Source organism: Bombina bombina, chromosome 1 (genome assembly GCF_027579735.1).
Source record: "Bombina bombina isolate aBomBom1 chromosome 1, aBomBom1.pri, whole genome shotgun sequence".
In the NCBI taxonomy this organism is placed as follows: domain Eukaryota; kingdom Metazoa; phylum Chordata; class Amphibia; order Anura; family Bombinatoridae; genus Bombina; species Bombina bombina.
Genome location: NC_069499.1, coordinates 1,301,748,759 through 1,301,763,083, shown reverse-complemented (window position 1 = coordinate 1,301,763,083; position 14,325 = coordinate 1,301,748,759). Strand labels below are relative to the sequence as shown.

At 35.3% G+C, this 14,325-nt stretch overlaps 1 protein-coding gene across 1 annotated transcript in view; it reads left to right on the top strand.

Moving 5' to 3' along the window:
* Positions 1-14,325, top strand: part of ZNF536 (zinc finger protein 536) — a 433,592-nt gene that overhangs the window by 339,004 nt on the left and 80,263 nt on the right. The window lies entirely within an intron of this gene.

The following is a 14,325-nucleotide window of genomic DNA, read 5'->3' as shown; positions in this document are numbered from 1 at the left end:
AGAGCAGGCGGACAGGTTATAACTTACAGGGCATCAAGCTCCGTACGAAGCTTGATAAATATGCCCCATATACTGAATGCAGTAACAAAGAAAATAGGCTTTTCTTACAGATCTGGCCACTTTATGGATCATAACTTTTTTAAGTTTAGTGTCAATTTAAAGGGCTATAAACCACTATTACATTATAATAAAACATCCTATAGTATATATATATATATGTATATAAATAAATAAATAAATATATATACACACACACACATATATACTATTCTCATGCTAATCTTTGCATTGAATACATCTTTATATCTAGCATTTATTTAATGCAGAGGAAATAATCTGAAGTCTTGCAGCTATTTTTTTCAATTTTTCTAATTATTCTGCCAACAACTCTAACGTACAGTATTTTCATAAAATATTTTCTTGTGAGTGCATTGATAACAATTGTGGTGGAGAAATATAAATTCTTTCTCTGATTAAGGTGTGTTTTTTTCGGTTTCAATACCAGTAATATGAACCAGTACGTTTTTATGATAAAAAAAAAAAATGATACTTTACTTTTATAAAAATAAAATTCTTACACATAACCACCTCAACAATATATAGATAAAATATTAATATTTGTGACATTTACAGGCCAAATATAAATGTGGAAAAATATGCAGAGCTGAATTCTTTTAGCTGTTGAACAAAAGACAACAACAAACACATCTATCATTATAAAAAATAGGTGTTGCTTATAAACCAAAGATGTCAGAAACTGTATTTTTTTGTATTTTTCATCATTCCCAAAATAATGCTGCCTACTCTTTTTAAACCTGTCTTTGTTTGGCACCTTTGCCCAGAGGAACATAATACCACCTTGATGTTGGGCATAGTGCCACCATGACAGATGGAATGCCATGCACACCTGCCAAAAAAACAGTATGTGCATGGGTAGTGAATGCAAGCCCCCAAAATATATCTGTAACTACCATTTAGGGAGAGTTTAAGCTCTAGACTGATATTTATTATTTTAGTCCAAATATAATTTGTGTAATCCAAGTTGATTTTGTTATACATTTATTCCGTTGTCGTTATTTTGAGGGGTGATACATAGATAAATATAAAAGCATCCCATTGCGGTTCCTATCACACGTAGCCTCGAGAGAAGTACCACAGTGATATTGACCAAAATAATTTTTGTGGTCTAGCCAATCTCTTCCTTAATAGCTCAGTTGGAGGAGAAGCTTAGACAGAGCCCTGGTAGGGATGTATGTATAGTTTATCCTGACTAAGCCAGAGGCCTGCATATCATTACGTCTTTCTTTTGAAGCCTTTTAAAACCTTTTGTTTTTGTGTCATCTGTATCCAACAAATTAGGTTATTGTCGTATTATAGTAGATGGGAGAAGCGTTCGGGCATCATTTACAGATATCTGGAATGGAAGCAAAAAGAGAAAATAGTTAGATTAACCTGTAAATGGCAGACAATGTATTTCTTGAGCTGAAAAGTAAAACATTGTTTAGCATTAATACTAATTCAGTGTTATTGTTCTGTATGTGCATGTTTGTTTGCTATTGCAGAAACATACATTGGAGAGACCAATTTATTGATTGGTTAAAAATAATTATTTTGCATTAAAAATAATTATGTACATCAAATGCACATGAAAAACATTTCTTATTAAACGTGATAACATATGCAGTCTCTTGAATGTAACACTTTTGTAATTATATATAACATTATTAGCATAATTCTGTACATAAATATTACTATTAAGCTTACTAAATAGAAATCATTTTAATTATATAATATTATGTCCAGGTCCAATTAGTTCAGCTTAGAGTGAGATGTCATTTAAAGGGATATTAACCACCTTTTGCTTTTGTGTGACAATTATGTGCTTTGTCCCATGGTCCCTAGAGAGGCCAAAAAGAGCTTTAGATGATCTGGCTGTAAAGGGACACTGAACCCAATTTTTTTCTTTCGTGATTCAGATAGAGCATGCAATTTTAACCCCTTAAGGACCACAACATTTTTCCATTTTCTGACCGTTTGGGACCAAGGCTATTTTTACATTTCTGCAGTGTTTGTGTTTAGCTGTAATTTTCCTCTTACTCATTTACTGTACTTACACAAATTATATACTGTTTTCCTCGCCATTAAATGGGCTTTCTAAAGATACCATTATTTTATTCATATATTATAATTTACTATAAAAAATGATAAAATATGATGAAAAAAATCGAAAAAAACACAATTTTTTCTAACTTGACCCCAAAAATCGGTTGCACATCTACAACCACCTAAAAACACCTATGCTAAATAGTTTCTAAATTTTGTCCTGAGTTTAGAAATACCCAATGTTTACATGTTCTTTGCTTTTTTTTGGAAGTTATAGGGCAATAAATACAAGTAGCAACCATTTTCTTTTCAAAATTAGCGATAGTTACATTGGAACACTGATATCTGTCAGCAATCATGGCACAAATAGTTGTAAATGCTTCTCTGGGATCCCCTTTGTTCAGAAATAGCAGACATATATGGCTTTGACATTGCTTTTTGCTAATTAGATGGCCGCTAAATGCTGCTGCGCACCACACATGTATTATGCCCAGTAGTTAAGGGGCTAATAAGGTAGCTTGTAGAGAGTGTGTAGGGTTAATTTTAGCTTTAGTATAGAGCGTTTTATTTTTATTTTGGCATAAAAGCCAATTTTCTGTAGTGTAGCCGCCCCCCCTCAACAGTCTACCCCCTCCCAGATCCCTTTCTTTATATCGAATGACCCCCCCTTTCCCTCTCCCTCCATCCCAGGACCGGCATTATTTAAGTACTAGCGCTCGTGCACGCACACCCATGCACGCGCTAACACCCACCCCCCATTTGCACTATTATGCTTTAACATCACTTAAGTGCAATCAGTAGTGCTTCTATTTTGTGCTTACATCTGTTTGTCGAATAACATGAGTGATGCATCGCTCACATAATAGAATTCTATGAGGACATGCAGTAAAATTCATGTGAGATGTCGCTCAAGCCCTAAGCAGTGGAGTTCTCCATGTAGTTCTGTGCTATACTGTAAAGAAAATGGTTTACCTCAGGTCTTAAAAAGCACTAAAATTTACAATATTTTAAAATCACCAAAGGGGGATTTGGTATGGTACTGATGAACACCTGGGAGGAGCAAAAAATAAAATGCTCTGAAAATAATATCAGATATATAGTTTTATTAAGCATGGTATTATAATTCTAACACAACAGTCTTGTGAGATACGTAATAGGCATTTCATATCTAGAACGTTCAGATGATCCTTCATTTAACAGGGCAGGGGCGTTATCGATATACTGGACATGTGTGTTTGTTACATAGCTCCCAACTCTGCCGCATCTTTTAGAATTGTCACGGGAGGCATAGCCTGCGTCCTGCCTGCAGCACCTCAGTTTCCCACTTTTAACAGACAGTGCCCTGCTGAGACTTGCCCATAAACCATAACACTGCACATTTGCATGTAAATACGCCCATCCCATGTATTGCCCCGCCTACAAATTATCAGTGGCCTATTGCCACTAAGCTTTTAATCTCTTACATCATATAAATCATTCTGCAGTTGGGTAGTTAAAGGGATATTCCAGCCAAAATTGGAAACCACATGGGTGCATTTTCATATTGAACAGAAGCGATTTTGTAATATACATGCATTAGCAAAAATGCTTCTAATGAAAGCTATAGCTGTTTCAAAAGTGTATTTAAGTATGCACCGTGCACCAGCATTTTAAACACAACACTTGCTCATGGAGCCTCTGGTGCTTGTACCATCTGGTAATGACTCAATTTGTTAATGGCTGACATGATACAAGCCCCACTGATTATTTGAGCAGCTGAATTATTTAAAATGTGGGGGCAGTAACAATATCTAGCTATGCTTCACATGCACGTGCAGAGAAAAATGTTAACACTAAACCAGTGATAACTTATACTAGAAGCATTTTTGCTAATACATGTATATTACAAATATGTTTCTATTCAAAGATGTAATTCATCTATGTGCATTTAAATTTTGACTGGAATGTCCCTTTAAGATGTTGACTTAATGATGTGGCAAATTTTGAATAGTGTAAAAGTCAATGTCATCCACTGTGGAAGGGGAAAAGTTCAGTGTGATTTGCACAAAATAAATCCTATATTTCAAAACTTTTTGAGGTACTCAGTTTTAGGTTAAAAAGTGTTTTCTGGGTTTTATTAAGTCATTTTAGCTTTTGAATTGAAAAGTGAAAAATGCCCCTGTAAATAGGTTGTTCAGTATTGAGAATTCAGTCATTCAGTTTCCACTTAATAATTATTTATCTCATATCCTTTTGATTCATTTTATAATTACATTTATAAACCTCCAAACACTTCATTTCAATTATAAGTAAATGTTTAGAATGTTCTATTTCATTTGTGTACAAGTTTAATGGTTTAAAAGAGTTGTTTTATTTTTAACTTTTTCTTAAAGGACTAGTAAATACAGTAAAATTGCATAATTAACACATGCACAATAAAAAAAAAACAATTTTGAGCACTTAGCCTGAACTTCAAATAGGTAGTAAATGTTTTATTGGCAAATTTCAAATTTACATCTATTTCCACTACTCCTGTATAATGTGACAGCAATCAGCCAATCACAAATGCATATAAAATGCCTTGTAAAAGTATTCACCCCCCTTGGTATTTTTCGTATCTTGCTGCCTCACAATCTGGAATTAACATGGATTGTTTGATGATTTCCATCATTTAATTTACAGAACATGCCCACAACTTTGAAGATGTTTTTTTTTTTTTTTTTTTTTTGTGTGAAGCAAACAACAAATAGGACAAAATAACAGAAAAAGTCAATGTGCATAACTATTCACCCCCCTAAAGTCAATACTTTGTAGAGCCACCTTTTGCGGCAATCACTCCTCCATGTCGCTTTGTATAAGTCTCTATGAGCTTGCCACATCTTTCCACTGGGATTTTTGCCCATTCCTCCTTGAAAAACTGCTCCTTCTCCTTTAAGTTGGATGGTTTGCGCTTGTGAACAGCAAATAAGTCTGACCACAGATTTTCTATTGGATTGAGGTCTGGGCTTTGACTAGGCCATTCCAACACATTTACATGTTTCCCCTTAAACCACTCAAGTGTTTCTTTAGCAGTGTGTTTGGGGTCATTGTCCTGCTGGAAGGTAAACCTCCGTCCTAGCCTCAAATCACGCACAGAGTGATACAGGTTTTGCTCAAGAATATCCCTGTATTTAGCACCATTTATCTTTCCCTCAACTCTGACCAGTTTCCCAGTCCCGGCTGCTGAAAACATTCCCACAGCATGATGCTGCCACCACCATGTTTCACTGTGGGGATGGTGTTCTTTGGGTGATTTGAGGTGTTGGGTTTGCGCCAGACATAGCGTTTTCTTTTATGGCCGAAAAGTTCAATTTTAGTCTCATCAGACCAAAGCACCTTCCTCTATACATTTTGGGAGTCTCCCACATGCCTTTTCGCAAACTCAAAACGTGCCATTTTGTTTTTTGCTGAAAGTAATGGCTTTCTTCTGGCCACTCTGCCATAAAGCCCAACTCTATGGAGCGTACGGCTTATTTTCGTCCTATGTACAGATACTCCAGTCTCTGCTGTGGAACTCTGCAGCTCCTCCAGGGTTACCCTAGGTCTTTGTGCTGCCTCTCTGATTAATGCTCTCCTTGCCCGGTCAGTGAGTTTTGGTGGGCGGCCGTCTCTTGGCAGGTTTGCTGTTGTGCCATGTTCTTTCCATTTGGTTATGATAGATTTGATGGTGCTCCTGGGAATCATCAAAGATTTGGATATTTTTTTATAACCTAACCCTGACTTGAACTTCTCAACAAGATTGTCCCTTACTTGTTTGGAGAGTTCCCTGGTCTTCATGGCTCTGTTTGGTTAGTGGTGCCTCTTGCTTAGGTGTTTCAGCCTCTAGGGGCCTTTCAAAAAAGGTGTGTATATGTAATGACAGATTATGTGACACTTAGATTGCACACAGGTGGACATCATTTCACTAATCATGTGACTTCTGAAGGTAATTGGTTGCACCAGATCTTTTTATGGGCTTCATAACAAAGGGGGTGAATACATACGCACATGCCAATTTTCTGTTTTCTATTTCTAAAAAATAGTTTTATGTATATATTTTTCTCATTTCACTTCACCAACTTAGACTATTGTGTTCTGATCCATCACATAAAATTCAGATTAATAAAACATTGTAATGTAACAAAATAGGTAAAAAGTCAAGGGCGGGTGAATACTTTTGCAAGGCATTGTAGTAGGTAAATTCTGTGAATTCTTGCACATGCTCAGTAGGAGCTGGTGACTCAAAAAAAAGTGTAAATATAAAAAGACTGTGCACATTTTGGTAATGGAAGTAAATTGGAAAGTTGTTTAAAATAGCTGCTTTATCTGAATCATTAAAGTTTAATTTTGACTTGAGTGTCCCTTTAAGGGAAAGAAAAAATGCATCCCCTAGAACTTTAACATTGACAAAAATATGTGTTTTCAACAAGTAAAGGAATGTAATATGAAAGATCAAAAATTCTTTGACACATCATTATTAGAATACCAGTGACAAACTGCCCCCATGGAAGGTACTAGAGGAATGTTTATGCACCAAATGCATTTAAAAATAATTAGACACATTGGTTATCATTGATTATCCAAGCCATTCAGAATAGATTTGATTTAAAAAAATAAACTATTTAAACACAAAAATGTTATTCACTGCGTAATGGACTGAACTTACTGATGAATGCTGATCAACATGGATAGCAATAGTACAAAAATGAAGTGGAAAAAAGTGGTGAGGGGTTCAACCATAAGCCAAGACTGTATGTGTGTGAGTATGTATGTGTGTGAGTATGTATGTATAGGAGTATGTCAGTTAGTTCAAGACTGTATGTGTGTGAGTATGTATGTATGGGAGTATGTCAGTTAGTTCAAGACTGTATGTGTGTGAGTATGTATGTATGGGAGTATCTCAGTTAGTTCAAGACTGTATGTGTGTGAGTATGTATGTATGGGAGTATGTCAGTTAGTTCAAGACTGTATGTGTGTGAGTATGTATGTATGGGAATATGTCAGTTAGTTCAAGACTGTATGTGTGTGAGTATGTATGTATGGGGATATGTCAGTTAGTTCAAGACTGTATGTGTGTGAGTATGTATGTATGGGAGTATGTCAGTTAGTTCAAGACTGTATGTGTGTGAGTATGTATGTATGGGAGTATGTCAGTTAGTTCAAGACTGTATGTGTGTGAGTATGTATGTATGGGAATATGTCAGTTAGTTCAAGACTGTATGTGTGTGAGTATGTATGTGTGTTAGTATGTATGTGTGTGAGTATGTATGTATAGGAGTATGTATGTGTGTGAGTATGTATGTGTGTGAGTATGTATGTATGGGAATGTGTCAGTTAGTTCAAGACTGTATGTGTGTGAGTATGTATGTGTGTTAGTATGTATGTGTGTGAGTATGTATGTATAGGAGTATGTATGTGTGTGAGTATGTATGTGTGTGAGTATGTATGTATGGGAATGTGTCAGTTAGTTCAAGACTGTATGTGTGTGAGTATGTATGTATGGGAGTATGTCAGTTATTTCAAGACTGTATGTGTGTGAGTATGTATGTATGGGAATATGTCAGTTAGTTCAAGACTGTATGTGTGTGAGTATGTATGTTTGTGAGTATGTATGTGTGTGAATATATATGTATGGGAATATGTCAGTTAGTTCAATACTGTATGTGTGTGAGTATGTACAGTATGTATGGGAATATGTCAGTTAGTTCAAGACTGTATGTGTGTGAGTATGTATGTATGGGAGTATGTCAGTTAGTTCAAGACTGTATGTGTGTGAGTATGTATGTATGGAAATATGTCAGTTAGTTCAAGACTGTATGTGTGTGAGTATGTATGTATGGGGATATGTCAGTTAGTTCAAGACTGTATGTGTGTGAGTATGTATGTATGGGAGTATGTCAGTTAGTTCAAGACTGTATGTGTGTGAGTATGAATGTATGGGAATATGTCAGATTAGATCAAGACTGTATGTGTGTGAGTATGTATGTGTGTGAGTATGTCTGTATGAGAATATGTCAGTTAGTTCAAGACTGTATGTGTGTGAGTATGTGTGTATGGGAGTATGTCAGTTAGTTCAAGACTGTATGTGTGTAAGTATGTATGTGTGTGAGTATGTGTGTGAGTATGTATGTATGGGAATATGTCTGTTTGTTCAAGACTGTATGTGTGTGAGTATGCATGTATGGGAGTATGTATGTGTGTGAGTATGTATGTATGGGAATATGTCAGTCAGTTCAAGACTGTATGTGTGTGAGTATGTATGTATGGGAATATGTCAGTTAGTTTAAGACTGTATGTGTGTGAGTATGTATGTATGGGAGTATGTCAGTTAGTTCAAGACTGTATGTGTGTGAGTATGTATGTATGGGAGTATGTCAGTTAGTTCAAGACTGTATGTGTGTGAGTTTGTATGTATGGGGATATGTCAGTTAGTTCAAGACTGTATGTGTGTGAGTATGTATGTATGGGAGTATGTCAGTTAGTTCAAGACTGTATGTGTGTGAGTATGTATGTATGGGAATATGTCAGATTAGATCAAGACTGTATGTGTGTAAGTATGTATGTGTGTGAGTATGTCTGTATGAGAATATGTCAGTTAGTTCAAGACTGTATGTGTGTGAGTATGTGTGTATGGGAGTATGTCAGTTAGTTCAAGACTGTATGTGTGTGAGTATGTATGTGTGTGAGTATGTATGTGTGTGAGTATGTGTGTGAGTATGTATGTATGGGAATATGTCTGTTTGTTCAAGACTGTATGTGTGTGAGTATGCATGTATGGGAGTATGTATGTGTGTGAGTATGTATGTATGGGAATATGTCAGTCAGTTCAAGACTGTATGTGTGTGAGTATGTATGTATGGGAATATGTCAGTTAGTTTAAGACTGTATGTGTGTGAGTATGTATGTATGGGAGTATGTCAGTTAGTTACAGACTGTATGTTTGTGAGTATGTCTGTATGAGAATATGTCAGTTCAAGACTGTATGTGTGTGAGTATGTGTGTATTGGAGTATGTCAGTTAGTTCAAGTCTGTATGTGTGTGAGTATGTATGTATGAGGGTATGTCAGTTAGTTCAAGACTGTATGTGTGTGAGTATGTATGTGTGTGAGTATGTATGTGTGTAAGTATGTATGTGTGTGAGTATGTATGTATGAGGGTATGTCAGTTAGTTCAAGACTGTATGTGTGAGTATGTATGTGTGAGTATGTACTGTATGTGTGTGAGTATGTATGAATAAGATTATGTCAGTTAGTTCAAGACTGTATGTGTGTGAGTATGTATGTATGGGAGTATGTCAGTTAGTTCACCTGTGATCACTGACACAAAATGTATTACATCTGTATAATAGCCTAATTGCATGAACATGGTAATAAAATGACCTGTGGACACCAAATCGTTCTCAGTTTTGGACCTTTGAACTGTATTTATCTGCATATCTGCACAATAGCTCCATATGGAAAAGAATTGCCAGCTACATTTAAAAATCTGATTGTGAGGCTTCACAAAGATGGAAAAGGACACAGGAAGATTGGTGACTAACTAAAATGAGTCAAAACACAGATGCATAAGTAATCAGGAGGTATGAGCCATAGTACCACTAATCAGAGCAGCAGTGGCCGTCCTCCTAAAATGATGCTCTGGACAGAGTCCTACTTGCACAATATAGCTCTGAAAAACAGACGGCAAGTGCTTCAGACTTGGCTCAGGGGTTATCAGAAGGAGTTGCTGTGACAGCTCAGACAGTGCAAAGGACATTGCATAATGTCAAACTCTAAGGACGGGATCCAAGAAAAAACCTTGCTTGCTCTTTGGCACAAAACTGCAAGATTAACTTTGCTAAATAGCATGAAAAGAAGTCTGATGAATATTAGGAGCACATTCTTTGGTCAGATGAGACCAAGATAAATTTGTTCGAATCAGATGGGGTCGAGAATGTTTTGCATGAACCTGGCCAGGATTATTACATTAAATGCATAGTCCCAATAGTGAAGCACAGAGGTGGGAGAGTGATGATATGAGGCTTCATGAATGCAAAAGGTGCTGGGGAGGTGACATTTATAAATGGCACCATTAATGCCTGTGGATATACCAAAATACTGTCTGACAAGATGACTCCCAGTCTTCAGAAGCTTGGCAGAAGAGGAATATTCCAGCATGATAACAATCCAAAGCACATTGTCAACATCACAAAATAATTTCTAAAGAAGAAAAGAGTGAAAACTATGACCTGGTCAAGTATATGGAGTATTTTAAAGAGAAAGGTAGAACAACAAAACACCTCCAGCAAAGATCAGCTGAAAAAACATTATCTATGAAGAATGGAAGAATATCTCTCCAGAAATGTTTGCAACACTGTAATCCTCCAGCACTGAGTGAGTGTGTGCGTGTATATATATATATATATATATATACACACACACACACAAAATACATGAGAACGCTGAAGGGTTCCCTCATAAGCCAAAACTGTATGTGTATGTGTTTATATATATATTAGAGAAGATGTGAATTTGTTTTCGGATGAATGCACATTTGTCAATTTGTTACGAAAATCAGAATTAATGCACCAGCAAAAATAGAGAAAACAAAAAAATACTGACAAATCCATCAGTATTCATTAGTTTCCCTTATTATTTATTTTCTTTAAGCAGTTAATACTTACCTTAGTGTGTTCTCCATGTTCTACAGAGCACATTAAGGTATGTATTGTAGCTACAGGAGAACATTTCACCTGTAGCTTTGAAACATTTACATTAATTTTTAGTAATATATATATATATATATATATACATACACACCTTACATAAGAAGTGTACACATATTAGGGTTAGATCACAAGTGGAACGCTAAATTGTCTCGCTCCCGCAAATCAACAAATTTGCCCTTTTGCGGGAGCGTGATAATTAACCAGTCATTACAAGTGGCTGGTTATTGCTACAACCAGCTTGTGGTAGCAATTAGCGCTCTGAAAATTAACCAGAGGTCAAACATTGTAGTTTTTCATTTTAAATTTTTTTTACCTTTTTTTAAAAAACAAACAAACAAAAAACAACAACTGCACTAAGCAGTTTTGGGGTCTAAAGTTGGTGGTATTGGAGTGTTCCCATAGACCGTATGTAAATATATATATGTATATGATTATATACATATATATTTATGTGTTAATATGTGTATATACACATATTAACACATAAATATATATGTATATATTAATATAAATATATATTTAAAAATGCTGCCCATCGCTGCACTACTTACCCCCTTTGCTGCGTGAGGTTCTGATGCCATCTGTGACAGAATCAGAACGAGGCTATGGAAGCAAGCTCGTGTTCGCATTGCAATTTACTTGTAATACCGACGCTCCTTTTATAATCTGGCCCTTACTGTTTGAGCAGTTGTCCATCTATACCATTACAGACCGAACTGATTACTAACCATTTGCAGTAAAATAAATCTATTTTTGCAAGATTTTAAACACATACTGGTAAAATATTTTTCAAAATATGATGGGATTTAACCCCTTGAGTGCTAATGACGGCTCAGAGCCGTCATTAGCACTCAACTACTTTTTTCCAATCTGGGGGCCCCCACCAGCTCCTACCCCGGCGATCGGGCCTGCATAGTGACAGGCATCGCCAGGGCTTCCCGTTACGTGCGGTGACGTCACGCGTAATGACGTGATGACATCACCTTGCAACTTTATTTAAAATTGTCCATACAAAGTATAGGTAAAGGGGGCATGCTGCTTAGAAACCTGTATCTCAGGGATCTAAGCAGCTACAGACCCCCAAGACCTACCATTGGAAAGGTAATCGCCTAACCTAATGGTATAAGTCTTGGGGATCTGGGGGGAAAAATATAAAAGTTAAAGAAAAAGTTTTTTTTAAATAGTTAAAAACAGAAAAATATAGAATTCACCTTAGCACTCAAAGGGTTAATAAAGATTCCAGCCATTTGATACACACCCCATCATATTTTTTAAGAAAACAAAAAAAGAAAAGATTAAAACATTAAAACCGAGCACTGTAACCTGTGCGTTTTAAACTATCTTGGCTTCTAGAGGACTTATCTCATTACTATACAGTCCTGTCCAGCATCCAAGGGGTTAAAAGTATGCACCATGAGGTTGAATGTTACTAATTGCAGTTATTTGTGAGAAAGGAATAGGCAGTCGCTCAAGTAGAGATTATATAAGCTTCAATAATATATTTGTGAGGTTTGAGTACCCCACTTATTTTATGAGTACCTCCTAGATATATACTACATTGCATTATCCAGAACTCAGTACAAGTTTACATAAACTCTTCACCAGTACATCAGAACAGACTAAACTTTGTCTCAAATCTAATTGTGTATCCAAAACTGTCAGGTTGTTCTGCAAGCTCTGCAGCTTTTTACATTGAATTCATTAACGCCCAAACACAAACACAAAAGCATAAAAACATTCAAGAAATGTTATGACATCTCTGATTTTTTAAATCTGATTTTAGAGTACATTTGGGATATGTTTGTGAAGTATAAATGGTACATTCACTCATACAAATAAAGGTGTATAAATTATGCTTCTGCTGAAAGGACATAATGCCAAAAGGGAAATTAATACATTTTTGCTTTAGAAGAGAAGTATTTTTGCAATACCCATGTACTGTATTAGCCAAATAAATTACTGCTTCAGTTCTAAATTTTGCTGTGCACAGAGAATATGTACATATACCACGTGCACTCTCATTCAAACAATTAGCATGCTTAGAGAGCATGTGCATAATTGCCGTAAAACAAGTGCTACCACTGTCTCTCTGAGCAGATGCAGTGTTTGATTGAGAGTGCAAGAGGCATATGCACATATGCTGCATGCACAGTACAAGCTATCACTGAAGCATTCATAACTTTTACTAGCATTTTTGCTAATTCATGTGGATTGGAATCGAGATTATTTTCAAAGCTTCAAATTGTAGGATAGTTCAAGACTTTTGAAACCAGAAAGATAAGTGTGTACTATTCTAATGATGTGGGTTAGTGAATAAAGACAAACTTACATACTAATGTCCAAACATTCTTATGCTTAACAGGGCTTTCTAGAATTGTTACATGGAAGTTTTTTCAGTTTTGAATCATCATTTTAAGACACATAAAAGTGCAGTTTCAGAGCAATAATGCGCTACTGGGACCTAGCCGAACACATCTAGTGAACGAATGACAGGTATATGTGAGTAGCCACCAATGAACAGCAAGCTAAAAGTAGTACCTTAGTACTCCTGAGCCTACCTAGGTATGCTTTTAAAAGTATACACAGAGAATGAAGAAAATTTGATAGGAGTAAATAGAATAGAGGTAATTAGAAGTAAATTTAAGTCTATTAAAATACATTCTCTATCTGAACCATGAAACTTGAAATTTGATTTCAATGTCCCTTTAAACATTATTTTTTCATACAATTATCTAAGTACATTAGTAGATTACACACAATAATATACATAACTAGCAACATTAACCAAAATACCCATACTTTTAACTAAGATATTAATAAAATAATGATTATAAAATATTGTTAGCTTTTGGTATCAAAATACTCACATATGCAGAGCTCAGAATACTTTGTCATATTATAATATCAATTTAGTTAAATAGCAAGTAGACAGAAAACGAAAGTTTGAGTTACAACTTGATTTTTCATCAAATTAATGTGTAAAAACAGCATATTTCCATGGAAGGTGTGAATATGGTAAATTGCCACAAGAGGGAGCTCCATATCCACAAATAGAATAAAACAGAAAATTAATTTTCTACTGAAATGTATCCGGTAATAAGATACTGTACAGTAAGGGGAAAAATTGAAAGGGTTTTGAGTAACTATAGCCATCATATTTTTGTGAATACTGCTACTAATCAACTGATACATTGTTTTTTTTTTAATTGTTTTTTTATTTTATTAATAATATAGGTCATATCTATAAATTGCATATATTAGCATTTTACTCATACAGTTTTGATATTTGAATTCACGAGAAGTCTGGTAACATTGTTATTGTTTACATAAGCATATAGTATACATTTAAAATATCTAAAATTGGTGTATGATAATGAATTAATTAAATGTAAAATATATGTTTTAATAGCTCTGATTTTTTTTTTCTATTGATGATTTAACAGTAACAAATAAATACTATTACTTAAAAGCATTGTCTGCTTAAGCTGTGTGAAGTGTGAATAGGGATTAGGCAATTG